Consider the following 19,876-nt stretch of genomic DNA (forward strand, 5'->3'; position numbering starts at 1 on the left):
ACTTCAAATGTATTACTTCAAAACTCACATATATTGAGTTTATTCATTGTTTAAGAAAATCTACCTCTCAAAACATTGATGAAAATTCATATTTGATCATATTTAATAGTAATTTCAATAAAAGGTGGGTATTATTGCAAGGGCAAAATTCTTACAATGCCAATGACTGAATATGGAATACATATTGCTTCATAGCTCATAAACTATTGAATATTCAACAGAGAAAGCAATGTAGGAAATGTTCAAGAGAGTATGTAGAGTAAAACAAACCTGTCTAATCATGGGGAATGGTGTTGTACATCGAGCAACACAATATTTTCCACACCCTCTTTAGGCCCCGATGCAAAACACTATAACAGACTGTACATGTACATATTGCCCTGTACAGAAAAAACTGTTCTATACGCCACAGTGAATGTATTGTAGGAAATGTTCAGGAGAGTGTACAGAGTGACTATATACAAAAAATTAAGGGGCACTGTATATTTGCAATTGTTGCTGGCATTTTACTGCACCCACGCCATTGGCCACAATGTAACTCAATGGATATTAAATACATATTGACTCATACAGAAACAAGAAACCAGGCAAGCCTAGTTCAGCCGGCCCGCAGTGTTACCCTTTCAAGAATGGAAATGGAAATTTCCTAATTTTCATGACCCAGAAGTGTTTCCTTAATGTTGCTCACAAGATGCTGATGAACTTTTGATAGTCATCATCACCATCATCATCATCTTCTTCCGCTTCATCCGGGGCCGGGTCGCGGGGGCAGCAGTCTAAGCAGGGATGCCCAGACTTCCCTCTCCCCAGACACTTCCTCCAGCTCTTCCGGGGGGACACCGAGGCGTTCCCAGGCCAGCCGGGAGACATAGTCCCTCCAGCGTGTCCTAGGTCTTCCCCGGGGTCTCCTCCCGGTGGGACGGGACCGGAACACCTTCCCTGGAAGGCGTTCCGGAGGCATCCGAAACAGATGCCCAAGCCACCTCAGCTGACCCCTCTCGATGTGGAGGAGCAGCGGCTCTACTCCGAGCTCCTCCCGGGTGACCGAGCTTCTCACCCTATCTCTAAGGGAACGCCCAGCCACCCTGCGGAGAAAGCTCATTTCGGCCGCCTGTATCCGGGATCTTGTCCTTTCGGTCATGACCCAAAGCTCATGACCATAGGTGAGAGTAGGAACGTAGATTGACCGGTAAATCGAGAGCTTCGCCTTGCGGCTCAGCTCTTTCTTCACCACGACAGACCGATACATCGACCGCATTACTGCAGAAGCTGCACCGATCCGTCTGTCAATCTCCCGTTCCATCCTTCCCTCACTCGTGAACAAGACCCCTAGATACTTAAACTCCTCCACTTGAGGCAGGCACTCTCCACCAACCTGAAGTGAGCAAGCCACCCTTTTCCGACTGAGGAAACTTTTGATAGTATAGGAGAAATTCTGGGCGAAGAGACAGCTACTTGCCAGAAAAGGTAGAAGCTGATGAGGGACAAATATGTAAGAATAAAGAACAAATTGAGGAGTAAAACTGGCGGTGCAGAAGGGAAAAAAGTACCAATATCACTTGTATCTGTAGAAACAGACGTTTTATGTAAAGCTAGTTTGGCTAGCTCACAATAATAGTACTATTTTGCCATGCTTTTTAAATAATACGTTCTATGTAGTCTGCTCTTTTCACTGTTTGCAATACATTGTTACGCTTACAATTGTACATACAAATATTTAGCCAAATAAAAATGTGTATGTCAATAATTCACAGAGAGCCAGCCTGGGAGGCTTTCCCTGCGTCAGCCAAGGGGCCTCCCTTTGTGACCTGTCTTCTCCACTCCCTGGCTGTGCCTCGCCATTGTTCAATAGAGAGTCTTTGAAATTAGGTGGTATATACTTTGTTGCAGCTGTGTTTGCAGCATCTATATAAGCCAGATAGTTGTGCAGTGCAGCACAGGCCTTTACAACATGAGTACATTTGTCTGGTAGTAATTCCAACGGTCTGCCTAGAATTCTCCACCTTGCGACCATCATACCAAATGAGTTCTCAATCACACATCTGGCCCGTGAATGTTGATAGTTGTATATCCTCTTGTTTCTGTCCAGATTGGCACCTGTTAAAGCAGAATATACATTGAAATTTAAGGTAACATGAAAAACCTGTGACTAACTGCCTTTTGTTGTACTGTACTTGTATTGTTCAATGACAAAGTTGAATCTATTGTCATTGAACAAGTACAGCACAAAGAAATGCAGTTTGCGTCTAACCAGAAGTGCAAATAGAGGAGGGCAAACAATTTACAAGTATTAAGTATATGTACAAGGGGTATATATAGATGTGCAATTAATGCAAATGCAATACGTATGGCAATTCTAAATGTGTAATGGAAGCAAATAGAAGGCAGAACATTTACAAGTATTAAGTTTATAACCCTAAACCTATTATTAATCTAATATATTATCTGCTTATGATTTAACCCTCCAAATATTTTCAGAATATCAATAAACAATTGCTTACTTTGAAAAGGCTTCATCAGATTTACATGCAATGGAAAAGCAGTATCTCCAATGATGACATGGGCATGGTGACTACTATCCCAGGAAGGTTTGCAGGTAGAGGGATAGCAACTGTCCTCTGAAGCAGGATTGCGTAAAGTGGGTGGTTTGATGTGTAATAAAAGGTTTCAAGCAATGCCGAAGATCGTTGAAACGATTAGCTGACATGCTAAAATATTTTAAATGCAACTCTTCATCCAGCTTATTCATCTGCTGAACAAGCACACAGTATTCTAGCCAGATAGTTATTATATTGTTTACCAATTATACAGACACTGTGCCTCCAATTGGACAGGACAGAAGGTGGTGCCTCTAGCCACCTCTAATCCTTTTTGGTCTCCCCAATTGGAGGCAGGTGTAGATCGTTGCCTTCAATTGGGGACCCTATTTATGTTTTATGTGTGGCCACACCCAGTGTGGTTCATTTTGGTTTTGTTTCTATTTGATGCACTATGTCACTGGTTGCGGCTATTATTTTGTTTCTTTTTTATTGTGGAAACTTTGGTCTTGTGGAAGACCAAAGTTTAGTATCAGGGTGGAGGAGGAGAAGATCTCTAACCTGACAGCCTGGGGTCTGTTGGTTAGGAAGCCCAAAGTCCAGTTACAGAGAGGAGGGCTGATCCCTAGGTCATGAAGTTTGTTGACCAGCCTAGAGGGGATGACCATGTTGAATGCTGAGATAAAGTCTATGAACAGCATTTTCCCATTGGTGTTGGTTTTGTCCGGGTGGGTCAGGGCATAGTGTAAAAATGTGGAGATGGCGTTCTCTATAGACCTGTTTGACCGGTAGGGATCTAATGTTGGGGGGAGGCAGGACTTGAGGTGGGCCAGAACTAGTCTTTCAAAGCAATTCATGATCGTGGGGGTGAGTGTGACAGGTCGGACGTCATTCAGGCTAGATGCAGACGACTGGTTCGACACTGCCACAATGGTTGCGATCTTGAAGCATGTGGGGACCACCACCTGGGCTAGTGACAGGTTGTACATTTCAGTGAAGACCTCGGCCAGCTCCCTAGCACATGCCCTGAGCACATGTCCTGAGCACATGCCTGGGGAGGCTATCAGGACTCCAAACTGTGTTCACAGACAATGGTTTTTGAAAGTGTTCCTGAGCCCATGCAGTGATTTCCATTACAGAACCGTGTCTGTTTTTAATGCAGTGCTGCCTGAGGGCCCAAAGATCACGGCCATCCAATATTGGTTTTCAGCTTTGTCCCTTGTGGACAGAGGAACAGTGTAGATTTCATCCTCTCCAGGATGCTCTTTTAATTCCCAATCATGTAACTGAACTGTTGCCAATTAGTTGTGAAATGTTCCACCAGGTTTTTTTTTGCATTACCAAACTTTTCCAGTCTTTTGTTGACCCTGTCCCTGCTTCTTTGAAATGTGTTGTTGGCATCAAATTCAAAATGGGTATATATTTATCAAGAAACTGTAACATTTCACTTTCAAAATGTTATGTTGTCTTTGTACTATTTTCTTTTGAATATAGGGTTTCAATGATTTGCACATAATTGCATTCTGTTTTTTTTCCCCATTTTACACAGCATCCCAACTTTTGTGAATCTTGAATGGGTAAGAATTTAAATGTATTCACTTCCCACCCTTGCACTGGCACCAAGTCCCCCCAATCCACTTCTCTACCCTTCATTGAAAGTACTGCTTTTCTTTCATCTCCCAGCCTGTCTCCTTTCTTTCCTGACCTCCTCTTGGGTCCCTTGGTGCTTGGTGCGCCATGGCCATGAAGCGCCATGGCTAGTGGTGAACAGTTCCTAGTCCACTTACCCTCACGTTCATCTGCTTCTTCTCTCTGACGAAGCTTCGGCTCAGTGTATGATTTAATCTGTGTTTATCATTACAATAAAAAATCAACTACTACATTAATTATTTTAGACCTACCACATGTCCAATTATCTGTTACAACTGTCTTGATCTATTTTTCTTTGCAAACTAACAGCGTATTCCGTGGTTGGGTAGAACTCCGCTGCCAGTCGTTCAAATGAACGATTCAAATGATCGATTCAAATGATCGATAAAACTGGATTAGCCGTTCACAAGTCTTTTTGCCAGACCACATAAGCGGAGCCGGCCTGGAAGAGCAAATGTCTCTGACCAACTGACTGACCGGCCGACCGACCCTTGTTAAATAGCGTAGTGGTTAGAGACGCGGAATACAGAACAACAGGTCTCGCGTTCGACACACGTTACAGTTAAAAGGCATAAATAGGATAATAGGAAGTGTTCAGGATAGACAAACACTTTACTGGCTACATGATTCTCTCATCTTTTCACTTGACGAAAAAGTCTGTTGTAGTCACCTATATATCACCTTGTCACCTTGTATCAATGTCATTAACTAATGGCTAATAAGCTGTCGAAAGCCATATAGTTCATAGATGCAATTTGTGGTGGAGGTAATCTTAATAAGAAACGTTACTCAGTGGTTAATAGTGTCTAACGAAATATTCAAACTTGGCGTGATGTTAATTTGTGACAAAATGATATTATGTAAAGAAGCTATACCGACACCCATCAAACGTATAACTCTGTAGCATAGTGGATAAAGACTTTCACGTGGGCAACCCGCTTTTTATTACGATCAATGTTTTTTATTGCGGGCTGGCTGAACTTGGCTTGCCTGGTCTCTTGTTTACTTATGATGCTCCTGCCTTGATCTATTTTTCTCTGCGAATGCACCAGTGGTGTCGTTAGGCCTGGGGTCTTTTATGAATAGCCCCGCATCTCAATTTGACCGAAAATAAGTCAATAAATAACTAACCCCTGATCTATTCATCTGTAATTCTGATCACATATTATGACTATGTAGATGTGTAGGCCGCTAGCATGTACTTCGAAATCTTCCTCCAGCATTTACAGTCAAAACCCTATACTTAATGTTTAGTACAGGGTTTGGGTGGGGGGCTACACCCCGAATCTATTGTGATCCTAGCAACGCCTCTGGAATGCACATAGAAGTTTATTGGAGAACTGAGCTGGAGGACCGGATCGGGAAGCATGTTGTAGAAATCCGCTGTCAAACGTTCATCGTTCATTCGTTGTGTTGAAAATTTCTCCATGCACTTGTTTTCTCCCTGCTTAGCGGTGAGTTGCTGCCTCTGACATGTCAAGACTGCTTTTCCCTGCTGCTCGACTGGACCAGTTTACTGGATGTGTAGGTAGGGGAGTATAGACCTCCCCCAAGATAAAAACAATGTATACTATACAATAGCTGTATCTACATAGCAATAACTAGTATCTAGTGTGTAGCCTATATAGTAATACCGTAATATCACAGCTGTTCTATTTCATTTATTGTTCCTTGTAAGTGGTTACATTAGGCATGTCAAAAAGACTAAATTCACCCTCAGACGAAGTGGCTTTGGGCCAGTCCTCTCCATTTTCGGCTGTCATGGAGGGTCCTGATCTAGGGAGAAAAAGGATTGAGAAACGGAAGTGGACAGAAGCCATCCCTGACCCCCGCGTAGCCTTGTTAGAGCTACAAATGCAGGAGATGAGGGAGTTGATGAAAAATATGGCTGCCTCTCAGCAATAGCTCCTTTCCATGCATCACCCTTATGAGAAGGGGGATCACATTAAGCACAAACACCCGGACGCCATGTCCATTGCTGCTTCAGATAACCTCTGGGACCTGAAGAGTTTGAGCAAGGATCTTCCAGTGATGAAGGTGATGGGGACGACGGGGATTCATCGCCCTTCCTTAGTGACACAACGGTGAGTACAGACCCTTTGGATGACACTATCAAAGGGGTTGTAATGCGTGCAGCCTCGAGAGCTAATCTCCCCCCTCCCACACCTCAGGCTGAAGTCTCAGCTCTTGATCATGTGTCAAAGAGACCAAAACAGGGCACATTGACTTTGTGCATGAGCTGCAGTCGTCCTGGTCACACCCCACTACATTTACTGCTCCACGCACTGCCCTGGGTAACCTTGTAGATGTTTCCAATCATGGGTCCGGGGAGGCCCCCAAAGTGGGCCACACTTTTGGACTAGCAAGCATGTGGGCCAGGATAGATCTTTGGACAGACAGCCGAAGCTGCCCTCGAAAAATCTCAGAAGGCAAGCGAGAGGACCTGGGCCATGTGGCAACCCAGTTTCCATAGGGCCGCCCCGGGTGGTCTTCCCTTCCTGTTATAATAGGGGATGGGTTGTGGAACAGAGATCTTTTCACAGTCCTGCAAAACAGCCTCAGCCTGCCACACAGCAGCCTCGCCAATGTTATAGGCCGCAGCCCCGTTGCCGTCCAGCAGGTGGCTCAGCGTTCAAGCCCAGGCCACAGCAGTGGTTACTTCCTCATCCCCAAGAAGGATGGAGGTTTCAGAGGCCAGGGCTATCCTGAATCTGAAACACCTCAATCACTCCCTAAAGCCTCTGCCTTTTTGAGGGTGTCATTGATAGCCCCAAATTGGCCCCACAGGCCGTGGATGGCCGATCTGTGGAAGATGCTGGAGGGGAACCCCTGGGCCCTCCAACTCAGAGCGTACCTACTTTTTCAGGCCCAAGGCTTAATCTGGCATCCGAAGCCTCAGATTCTGTCTTCATGTTTGGCCCTTGAACTGAAGCATTTGCAGAAGCTTGGGTTGACATCGGAGGGTGTAAATACTGTACAGGCCTCTCGAGCCCCCTCTACAAAGGTTTTGTACAGAGGGAAGTGGAGGAGTTTCCTTATTTGGTGCCATATGGTGTGAGAAGACCCAGTTTCATGTCCCATGTCATGTAATTTTGGATTTCCTCGAGAGTGTTGTTTCCAAGGGGCTGGTGGAATCTACATTTAAGGGGTATCTATCTGCCATCTCTGCAGGGCATGAGAGAATTGAGGGTGCTTTTCCCGGGCCCCACCCCTTGGCCTCCCAGCTTCTGAAAGGGGTGAGGAGACTACGGCCTTCTGATAAATCCCTGCTACCGTCTTGGGATTTGAGAGTAGTCCTCAATGCACTCTGTGAGCTGCCCTTTGAACCATTGTTAGGGGTGTGATAAAAAGTTCTCTCCATGAAGACAGCTCTCCTTTTGGCGATTGTGTCAGCAAAATGAGTCAGTGAACTGAGTGCGTTGTCAGTTAATGAGGTCTGCCTCAGATTGGGGTGGGGGACTCTTCAGTTCGGCTCCTCCCTAAACCAGCTTTGCAACTGAAAACACTTGGTCGAGGCTTTGTTTCCCGTCTCTTAGTGTTGGACGCTTTCCATCCCCCTTCCGTATTCGTCAGAAGAGGGATTGAGATAGCACAGGCTGTGCCCAGTTAGGGCTCTGAAACACAATGTCAAACGCACAAAGGGAATCTGGGAATCCTTGTTTGTTTCCTATGGAGAAAGGACCCAAGGCAATGCCTTGTCGAGCCAAGGACTTGTTATTGGATTGTTGATGCAATCTCCCTGGCATACAGTAGGGCAGGTAAGCCCCCCCCCCCGCTCACAAGTTGTTGCTCATTCTACAAGGGCAGTAGTGACTTCCTGGGTGTTTCTGAGAGGAGTTTTGTTGGGGGATATCTGTGCGGCAGCCAATTTGGCTTCTCTTTTGACTTTTGCCAGATTCTACTGTTTGAATGTGGTATCATCTCGGTCTATGTCTTCCATGGTTTTGGGGGTAGCAGCAGAATCTATGTTTCTATGTTTCCTAGTTTGCTTTCCAGGGGAGGTGTAGTGGTTACATTCCGGTGGTGTTGTGTATATCTTCTTTTTTGTTGAATTAATCCCAAGAATGGGTTGTTGCTGTTTTGAGATATGGTTGTTGGATGTTGACAAATAAAAATTCTTAATTAATGTTGTCCATATTTCAGTTTTCTACCTTTTATCCTTGAACAGGTGCTGTCCGCACAGGGCCATGTCATTATTGTTGTTAATTGTCAGTTTCAATAAACTACACAACATAAGTTTATTTCTGTTTCCTTTGGGATGTTTTTCACTAACCTTACAGGTTTCACTGTATCACTGTAGGTTTTATTATGTAGCAAGAGTTTTTAGTACATGCTAATTCATCACTGCCATATGGATTCCCTAGTGGCTTCAGTGGGTATGATGTTGTTCTAGGTGTACAGTGGATATAAAAAGTCTACACACGATTGTTAACCGTTTGACGCATACGGTCACACCAGTGTGATCAGGCAAGAGTGGTCCCTGAAGCGTACGATCACACTGGTGTGATTAGAACGTCTTGTTTAGAACGCACCATTAGCATGCCTAGCTACAAGTAACGTAACAATGGCTGGTAAAACCACTGCTATTATTTACTCACATTTAGCTCAAACAGTGTTTATAACAGTGTTTATAAATTTCCTGATTGTAATTGTTTCAAGACCATACAATGACATTAACCAGGTAGAAAGCATTCAAATCAGGACAAGAAGTGTTACTTACTCACTAATACACAAAAACGAATTATATTAGCGACTACTACCGATCAAAACCATTGCAAAAACTTTCTAGAAGTTACGCTACCCGTTGTATGCATTTTATGGAATTTATTTATTTTCACTGCACTGAATTACTGGTCACGATTTGTTAGTTAGCCGGTAGCTGACGTTTGCTAGCGGTTAGCTGACGTTTTCTAGCTAGCTAAAGTTATAAATCAACCAACTTTTGCAGCTCTTAGAATTCGAGTCAACAAGAGAAGCTTGCAATGCAATGCATGTAGTGTTCCTTACCTAGCAAGGTGACTGTTCAAATGCTGGCGTGAGTTCAAATGCTGGAGACAATACTGAAGTCACGCGCAAAAAAACTCACGCTGGGGTGTCAGTAAGGAATATTTGAATCTCACGCGTGAAAAGGTTAAAATGCCAGGTTCTTGTGATGTAAAAGAATGATACAAAAATAAATCATGTCAAAACTTTTTCCACCTTTAATGTGACCTATAACGTAAACAATTCAATTGAAAAACAAACTGAAATCTTTGACAACATTTTTAAAAAAGTACAATAACCTGGTTGCATAAGTGTGCACACCCATAAACTAATACTTTGTTGAAGCACCTTTTGAAGCAGTCTTTTTGGGTAGGAGTCCATTAGCATGGCACATCTTGACGTGGCAATATTTGCCCCCTCTTCTTTGAAAAAGCACTCCAAATCTATCAGATTGCGAGGACTATATCCTTTGCACAGCCCTCTTCAAATCACCCCACAGATGTTCAATTGGATTCAGGTCAGGACTCTGGCTGGACCATTCCAAAACGTTAATCTTCTTCATGCTGTGAATTTGGACGTGTGCTTTGGGTCGTTGTCGTGGTGAAAGGTGAACTTCCTCTTCATCTTCAGCTTTCTAACGGACACCTGAAGGTTTTGTGCCGAAATTCCCTGGTATTTGGAACTGTTCATAATTCCCTCCACCCTGACTAAGGCCCCAGTTCCAGCTGAAGTAAAACAGCCCCAAAGCATGATGCTGCCACCACCATGCTTCATTGTGGGTATGGTGTTCTTTGGGTGATATGCAGTGTTGTTTTTGCGCCAAACATACCTTTTGGAATTATGGCCAAAAATGTCATCCTTGGTTTCATCAGACCATAACACATTTTCCCATGTGCTTTTGGGAGACTTGATATTTTTTTTTGCAAACTTCTGCCGGGCTTGGATGTTTTTCCTTTATAAGAAAAGGCTTCTGTCTTGCCACCCTACCCCATAGCCCATTCATATGAAGAATACGGGAGATTGTAGCACACAGCCTGTACTTGCCAGAAATTCCTGCAATTCCTTTAATGTTGCTGTAGGCCTCTTGGAAGCCTCCCTGAACAGTTTTCTTTTCATCTTTTCATAAATTTTGGAGGGACGTCCAGTTCTTGGTAATGTCTCTGCTGTGCCATATTTTCTCCACTTGATATGACTGTCTTCACTGTGTTCCATGGTATATCTAATGCTTTGGAAATTATTTTGTACCCTTCTCCTGACTGATATCTTTCAACAATGAGATCTCTCTGATGCTTTGGAAGCTCTCTGCGGACCATGGCTTTTGCTCTGAGATGCAACTAAGAAAATGTATGGAGAATTCTACTAGAATAGCTGAACTTTATTTGTGATTAATCAGAGTCACTTTAAATGATGGCAGGTGTAATGACTTCTATTTAACATGAGTTTGAATGTGATTGGTTAATTCTGAACACAGCCACATCCCCAGTTATAAGAGGGTGTGCACACTTATGCAACCAGGTTATTGTAAGGTTTTTCTCCCTTGAAGATTTCAGTTTGTTTTTCAATTGAATTGTTCACATTAAGAATGGAATAAGTGGATGTGTAGACTTTTTATATCCAATGTATGTCAAATTACCTTACTCCTTTAACATTCCCCTCGTGACTTATTTGGTATATGTGATTCATATGTTGTGGTAGATTGACTAGAAATGAAATAGAACGAGGGCTACCTATTGTAACTGCAGTTCTATGAATTATAGTCAATCTACCACCCTTCCTTGTCACTTGTGGGGCTGTAAATATGCTTCAGTTTGATTAAAAGAGGGGGAGGCGTGGGAATGCAACAGTGTTATTGAGTGATACTGTCATTGACTTCATGCCCACGCCTGACTGGTTAAATTGTTATAATGCTCCTATTAGCTGACCCGGAAAGGTCATGGTGTGGTGTGGCGTGGTAGATTGACTATCATTCATAGAACCAGGATTACAATAGGTCAATTTTTGATCAGGAGATTACATTTTATTCTCTGATCAATGCTTGTTTTGAAAGGTCAACCCATTCTAATCCATGCGAAAGGGCAGAGGCTTGCATCTGTGTAATACCATGCGATTGATAACGTCTTATGGTCCCTCCTGTGGGTGGTGAGCCCACGGGAAGGCGGCCCCACGTCGCTCCTTCGGGCTATGCCCGGCCGGGCCCCATGGGGAAAGGCCCGGCCACCAGGCGCTCGCGTGCGAGCCCCAACCCTGGGCCTGGCTCCAGGGTGGGGCCCCCGGCTGCGCCATACCGGGCGACGTCATGGAACTCAAATGATTTTTTATCATTAAGGGGTGTTTTGAACAATTTGACATGTATCAAACATAAATGGACATGAAAAATAAAAAAAGTTTGGTGCCTATCAATATTATCAATTTACAGGACTAATCAAGACCAAATGTCAGGGTACTAGCTATAAAACAGTGCAGTGTTATTTGAAACCATGATGAAGTTTAGTTTCAATGGCTTTTCCTGATATCAGAATGCATTTACTGTCATATTAGAGTGTTTTAGGCTAGAACTTATGAATAAAATGAATAATACAATGTAAAAAATATAGGTTCCCCAAAAATTTGTGTTCTTCAACCTTGAAATGGACCACAATTTTATGAAAATGAGCGATGCACATTTGACAAACGGCCAGTAGATAGCAGAAGAGGATCGGTAGCGCAATATGTTCTAAAACATTTTGGGTTGAAAACTGAATGTATAAGCTGTCAAACTGTTGTGAGCAATAAAGCAAGAGATTGAAAGTATGTAGCATAAGCTGAAACTGAAAGTTGCAAGTAGAAAGCAGGAAATCTTATTTAGGCTGTTGCTGGGGTGGAAGAGTAAACTAAGCTTGTGTGTCAGACTAACAGGAAATAGAGGGGGACAGATTAACAACACACACAGTCTGGACAGGGGTGAATTAAGAATAGACAAGACAGAAACCACAAAGGGCAAGATGATGGTTGGGCTGCACGTACACATATAAGGGAAAGAACATAAACTGGACCAATGGCACACATGCTTGACTACCTCAACCCCCCCGCTTTTTAGGCGTATTGGGAGTATAAATAATACTTGTGTGACTGCTGATCTTTAGACATTGTGCAGCGACACTCTGTCTCCAGAAGCTTCTGTAATAAATGGAATATACGGTATTGGAATTGACCTGACTCCTGGTGTGTTATTCACCTTTCCATCAAACCAATTCGGGGAAGTGTTAGACTTCAACAAAACAAAGAGCTGTATTGCATAAACGGAACAAAAACTACTTTGGTTATCGGCATTATTGAACAGTGACCAGTGGCGTGTGCCATGTTGTGTTCCGTCACTATATGGTATTGACCCCTATACCTTGCCATCATTCCTACACTGTAGAGGTCATATTTGCAAGCGTTATGACATAGTAGAAGCGCCGTTTGTGATTGGGCATCAAGGAATCAGCCACTAACAAAGATTGATTCTACAGTGCGTAATGGTGACCGGTTTTGCTCCAAATCTACTATACAGTCTGTGATTGCCATAGGAACACAGACTGTGTACCGATCTCTTCGTTAGAATGTCTAGATATTAGTCTAGATAAAGTCAGCCATATGATTCTAGTGATAACGTTTCTGGATATTTATGTAAATGTACACTATGCGCTCAGTCAGCGGTGGCTACATGGTGCCACTCTACTATTTCCTCTCTCGCAGGCTGTGATCACCATAGGAACACAAACTGTGTGACAATCTCTTCGTTAGAATCAAACATGCCGCACAAGCCCTGAAAAGTGAAGCCAAAACGTCTCGATCGCCCCCTGGTGAGTGGTCCCAGTATAGGTCATAAACCCCGCCTCCCCATGTTATTTAATGGGACGCGAGACCAAATAAACAATTAAATTACCCTTCAAATATCCATCCATCCATCTTCTACCGCTTATCCGGGGCCGGGTCGCGGGGGCAGCAGTCAAATATCATTTTTCCAAAGCTGGTTTCTGTCATTTACTGTAGTTTGTATCACGCTAATGTAAATTCAAGAGTTTGTTTTTAAAATAAGTTGGTTTTTAGTTAGTTATTTAATGCTGTAAAAACGGTGGTGTGACGTCGTGATTCACAGCTGTGATTGACAGCTATCTGAGCCGAGGAGCCACTGAAGCGCCAACAGGCTTTTTTCGCGATCTTCGGAGGACTAAGGAGATTGGAGCTTTAAATTTAATCTCAAAATTTCTATAATTGATATAATTTCACACGGACATAAGGGGTTGTTCTGCAGTAGATTGTGCTAACCGATCTGGCATTTCCAATCGATCTTTGAATTTTTTTCGGTAAGTTAAATTTATAAGCTATTTAATTAGTAAATAAATATAATGGGCTAGCTAACGTTAGCTTAAAGACAACAAGCCTCGTTAATAGCCATGTTAATAGCTAGCAGGTGATCATTAGCTAGAAGTTACCAATTATTTTTGTATTAGACCTATTCTAAATTAAGGTTAAACATGTAATTTAGGCTATAACATATCGTCTAGGTTTAACAAGCAAAGGTTGTACTGTACTTGGACTTGATTGAACTCTGTTTAAATGTGTGGTTAGTAGGCTGCTTGTATTTACCTTATTTTAATGAGGTTGGAGTGGAACGGAGCAGACAAAGTTCACAGGAGCAGGACTCCACTTCCAAAACAGTGCAGCGTGTGCTTGCGATTGATTACGGTATGCGCATTCTGCGAGGGAGAGTGAGGCCGGGGCACAGGGGTGGGGCCGTTGATTTCGCGGCTTTAAGGCTTTACTTCCTGCTCGCTACTGCGCATAACTACTGCGCAGAACTGGTCCCAAGCTATCTGCGCAGGCGGAAGTCCAAGATGTCAGCGCCATATCGGGCTTCAGTTTTCACCAATGGAAAAGAGCGAAGGGGCCGTCCATTTTTTTTACAGTCTATGGTTAGAATGCCTAAATATTAGCTAGTCAGCCTTATGATTCTAGTAATTACTTTTCTGGATTAATAGAAGTTTAGTCTACACTATGCGTTCCGGATGGTGACTGTTTTTGGTGGAGTCTACTTTTTACTTTTGCTTTGTTGGAATATCTAATGCACTTGCAAGTCTTTATTTCTTTGACGACCCTCCTCCCCATTAGAAATGAACAAGATCTCAATTGAAAGTGAGTTGTATTCGTATATCCGATTTGTCTGCGTAAAAAAGGAGTTGTTCATGTAATTCTTAAGTCGTGTATGTGTAAAATTTCTTCCAAATACTTGCAAAAGAAAAATGTGTACAATTGTTCTTTCTTGCAAGTCTTTGTACAGATCTTTAAATACAACTACCAAATGTGAAACTCTAGCAGGGATGGTGATTTACAGATGCCCATAAGACATTTGGCAGTAATTTTAGCCCATAAATAGGCACATTAATTAAATTAAATAACTGAATCCTATTGAACATTAATACTTCTATCTTTACTCTGTACACTCTCTGAACTGTAGTACTGCTGCTAAACTAGGCTGTGAACTATGGAACGCCAAAGGGGTCAAAATATAATGCGTTCAGAACGCAATTGTTAAGCACCTGTATGAGGGGTTTAATAGGCCTAGGGAAGCTGTCTCCACTTCTATGGTCATGTATAATGGAACATCTGAATAACGTGGTGCTGTTGCTCAACTGCAGAGGCCCTACGCGGTCCTAAGAGGTAGAGTAAAACGTTCGTGGGAATAAGTAGGAAGTACTGCGATACCTGTGATGGTTGAGTAGCACGCATATTAAAGCCGTAATTGATATCGAGTTGGAGAACTTGTAACGGTGAGGTGACGGACAGCTCCGTCATCTCCCGGTTTCCCATGGTTCATGAACTCACCCGGACTTTGGTCTTGTCTCCAATTGTCTCTCACACCAGGTCCCAATTAAGTCATTAGTACGTGTTTAAATGTTGCTCCTCTGTTCCCCTCATTTGTCATTGTTTCCCTGTCTCTGTTTATGTTGCATATCAGTGGTGAGTGGCATTTGTGCAAACCTTTGCTTTACCTTCAGTTTGTTTAATAGTGCTCAGTGTTTATTTTCCTTATTAAATATTACATTGACTGCCAGGCCGCCTGTGCCTGGTTCCTCCTCTCCATCACTAAATCAAATCGTGACAGAACTGTGTCTTTCATCACTCATTGATCACTATTACAGTAAAAATAAAAAACGTTCAAAGTATTCATTGGGTTTATTTGTAACCAAGTGTTTGTTTTGCTTGCACACATGTATAGGTTTACATTTCCTAATTAATTTGTATTTAATGTGTGTAGAGTTTGGCTATTTCAGTAAGACAATTACCTATTCATATACCTCAAAATCAAACAAAATATTATGTTCCCTTTGTTTTCACAATAGCGTAAGCCAGGTGCCTGTTGCTCAAAACCAGGATAAGGGATTAAGCCGGGATATTCAAGTTATCCTGGTTGAATTTACCTTTGACTTGGTTGCACAAAAGCAGGTTGAATTAAACCCAGCCAAGTAACCATGGAGATTTATCCTTTGCAGCTAGCCTGCTCCAGAGCAGGCTAACAGCCAGGCTAAGATTAATCCTGGAGTCCTTAATTCAGCTGCTGCTCTGATCCGAAATAAACGTCTTTAACAGTCGTTCCGTTGTCTTCTGGATGTGTTCTGCTATAGTGTTATTAACATGCATTACTTGTCACTATTGCTGTGACGAGTTTGATTTAAATCCTACTATTGCAGTTTAGATGGTTTGAAATGGTTGATGAATTTGCAACGGGGATTTCAATGAAGTCAGTGATGAGGGCAATATATAAAGTCCCATTCACCTGTGTTTCTCCCAGAAATGGCATGTCCATTTCTGAATGACGTTTTGGATGAAGAAGCGCTGATATTGAGATGTGCTTTCAGACATGAGAGGGTGTTTCGGGACAGATCAGACTTTTTAGCTTTTCCCGACGAGTACCTGCATGAGAGGTATCGATTTACTGGAGATGGAATCCCTTATTTGTGCAGTCTGCTGGGTCCCAGAATTTAGCACAGCGCAAAGCCATGCTCTCACCATCCCACAGATGGTCTGCATGGCACTGCGTTTTTTTGCAAGCGGCATGTTTTTTTTTGCAACATCGCGTGGCGGTCGGGGACAGTGCCTCTGGGATGGCAGACCGGGGTGGTGGTCCCTCTTTTTAAGAAGGGGGACCGGAGGGTGTGTTCCAACTATAGGGGGATCACACTTCTCAGCCTCCCCGGGAAAGTCTATGCCAGGGTTCTGGAGAGGAGAATACGGCCGATAGTAGAACCTCGGATTCAGGAGGAACAGTGTGGTTTTCGTCCGGGCCGTGGAACACTGGACCAGCTCTATACCCTCTACGGGGTGTTGGAGGGTTCATGGGAGTTTGCCCAACCAATCCACATGTGTTTTGTGGATTTGGAGAAGGCATTCGACTGTGTCCCTCGCGGCATCTTGTGGAGGGTGCTTGGGGAATATGGGGTCCTGGGTCCTTTGCTAAGGGCTGTCAGGTCCCTATACAACCGAAGCAGGAGCTTGGTCCGCATTGCCGGCAGTAAGTCAGACTTGTTCCCAGTGCATGTTGGACTCCGGCAGGGCTGCCCTTTGTCACCGGTTCTGTTTGTAATTTTTATGGACAGAATTTCTAGGCGCAGCCAGGGGCCGGAGGGTGTCAGGTTTGGGGACCACACGATTTCGTCTCTGCTCTTTGCAGATGATGTTGTCGTGTTGGCCCCTTCTAACCAGGACCTTCAGTATGCACTGGGACGGTTTGCAGCCGAGTGTGAAGCGGTGGGGATGAAAATCAGTACCTCCAAATCCGAGGCCATGGTCCTCAGTCGGAAAAGGGTGGCTTGCCCACTTCAGGTTGGTGGAGAGTGCCTGCCTCAAGTGGAGGAGTTTAAGTATCTAGGGGTCTTGTTCACGAGTGAGGGAAGGATGGAACGGGAGATTGACAGACGGATCGGTGCAGCTTCTGCAGTAATGCAGTCGATGTATCGGTCTGTCGTGGTGAAGAAAGAGCTGAGCCGCAAGGCGAAGCTCTCGATTTACCAGTCAATCTACGTTCCTACTCTCACCTATGGTCATGAGCTTTGGGTCATGACCGAAAGGACAAGATCCCGGATACAGGCGGCCGAAATGAGTTTTCTCCGCAGGGTGGCTGGGCGATCCCTTAGAGATAGGGTGAGAAGCTCGGTCACCCGGGAGGAGCTCAGAGTAGAGCCGTTGCTCCTCCACATCGAGAGGGGTCAGCTGAGGTGGCTTGGGCATCTTTTTCGGATGCCTCCGGAACGCCTTCCTGGGAAGGTGTTCCGGTCCCATCCCACCGGGAGGAGACCCCGGGGAAGACCTAGGACACGCTGGAGGGACTATGTCTCCCGGCTGGCCTGGGAACGCCTCGGTGTCCCCCCGGAAGAGCTAGAGGAAGTGTCTGGGGAGAGGGAAGTCTGGGCATCCCTGCTTAGACTGCTGCCCCCGCGACCCGGCCCCGGATAAGCGGTAGAAGATGGATGGATGGATGGCATGTTTTTAAATGCCGTGGGTGATGCCGAAATTCTAAATAAAGGCACTATTTGCCATGGTGTCAGAAGTGAGTGTTTAGCACTAAAGTCCTTGGCACACATCTTTATTACCTTCCCTGGCCACAGAAGAATGTGCTTCATCAAAAAGGATTTCTACAAGATTGCATGTAACATGAATTACAGATTACAAAAACGTGTTACATTACAACAGTCACAGGATATACTCAGACTATTTTGTGTTACAGCTTTCCCTAATGTCATTGGTGCGCTGGACTGCACACAGATCCGCAATAAACGCCGCTCAGGGGCCCACGAGGGAGATTATGTCAACAGAAAATCCTTCCACAGTATCAATGTTCAGGTAAAAATTATTTAGTTACTGTCAACTAGCCCAAATGTATTCTGTGCATGAAATGTATACTGAATAGGAAACATTGCATTGTTTCACATGATCTGTGATGCTGCCTGCATCATTACCAATGTGGAGGCAAAGTGGCCTGGGTCCGTCCATGACTCCCGAGTTTTTAGGTCCAGTACCATTTCCCAGCGACTATCGCAAGGTAGCCCACACACATTTCACTGATAAACACAATTGCGTCAAATGTTTTACTTTGTAGTTGTAATGATTACATTTTTTGTATTCTCAGGTGAATTCTCTGGCATTCTGCTGGGAGACAAGGGTTATGCCTGTGAGACATACCTTCTCACTCCCCTTGCAGACCCTCAGACAGCAGCACCGCAAGGATACAATCTTGCCCATGCAAGAACAAGGGCCTGAATTGAGATGGCATTTGGCCTTCTCAAGTCATGATTTCAGTGTCTCCACCACCTGAGGGTCACCCCAGACAGGGCCTGTGACATTACTGTAGCCTGCACGGTCCTACATAATATTGCCGGTCTGAGGAAGGAAAGGGGTCCAGCAGTGGCACCGGAGATTGAATGGGACAATGCAGCTATATTCCCAGATGACATTAATGGCAGTCTGCTCAGAGACCAATACATTAATTATTTCAGATGAGTGATTTCATTGTCTTGTCCTTCTCTAATAAAGGATAGTTTGTGTTACTCCTTAATTAGGCCTGTTTTATTTGATATTATAGTAGCTTACTTTGGTTTCATAACCTCAATTTTCAAATCACCTCACTGAACCAATAACTTTGCATAGTGTAGTGTACATTCATCACACAGGGAACACCACAATGCTTCTTAAGCTTTTTATTTTAGTGCTGTCACTTGTCAGTTTGGAGCTTGGGAGAGAGAAGAGAAACATGATTAATACATTGTTTTACAGATATGCTTACAGTGTGGATTGAAGTAACTAACTTTTTCTAGTTTCTGTATCTCCAGATCCAGTTTCCTCAGTGTTTTCTTCTTGATTTCTATACCAAGGTCCAGATCCTGGAGAGTCCTTTTGCTTACAGCAATCTGTGCATCTGCCAGCTTTATTTGCTTTTTCAGATGTCGTGTATACAGACATCTTACAGTTTGTGAATTCTGTAAACCACCCACTGATTAGCACAGCAGGAATTGTGCATAATTTAGATTTCCATTAGCCCATACTTATTATGTTGCCAGGCATGCTATCAGACTGTACTACGTCTGGATCCTGTTACATACATACATTTCTGAGTGATACATCAGTGTTTCCCTAAGATTGACATGATACCTCAGGCCTTCTGGAGTCCAGTGACACAGTCTCCTCATCATCAGCTGCAGCAGCCCCTTCCCATGCTGCAAAAGCCCCTTCTCCCTGCCATATTAAATAGAATGTATTGACAGGATGTGCCAAGCCATATGCTTTTAATAAATAATACTCACTGGATCATCGTCTGGTGGCAGGAGAGTGACTGTGTCACTGGACACTGCAAGACACAACAAGGTCAGACAGTCCACATATGCCCATAAATGGTTGATTGTGTTTGATGTGCAGTATGAAGAGGGCAGTTTCTGCAGGTGGAACAGAGCCTGTAGCTGTCCCACCCTGAATCCCTTCCATCACAGGCCTTCCTTTGTTTAAATCAAGGGCCATTACCTCAGCTGGGGTGAAGTCTGGAGCTGGTGCCGTATTTCCTTTTCTGCATATTATATGCTTTACCGCCTCATAACTTACCATAATTAGTTGCTGCTCAGCGGGTGAAGAATATGCCGCACGCGTCTTCTCCATCTCTGCATTAGTAAATCTGTGATCGATACAGTGGTCTATTT

At 43.8% G+C, this 19,876-nt stretch overlaps 1 long non-coding RNA gene across 1 annotated transcript; it reads left to right on the top strand.

Moving 5' to 3' along the window:
* Positions 1–4,086: 4,086 nt before the first annotated feature.
* Positions 4,087–18,192, top strand: LOC117594928. The gene is made up of 3 exons (XR_004576202.1): positions 4,087–4,114; positions 17,917–18,032; positions 18,159–18,192. It is a non-coding gene; the product is annotated as an uncharacterized LOC117594928 (long non-coding RNA).
* The last annotated feature ends 1,684 nt before the right edge of the window (positions 18,193–19,876 follow it).

Source organism: Esox lucius, chromosome 9 (assembly GCF_011004845.1).
Source record: "Esox lucius isolate fEsoLuc1 chromosome 9, fEsoLuc1.pri, whole genome shotgun sequence".
Taxonomy (NCBI): domain Eukaryota; kingdom Metazoa; phylum Chordata; class Actinopteri; order Esociformes; family Esocidae; genus Esox; species Esox lucius.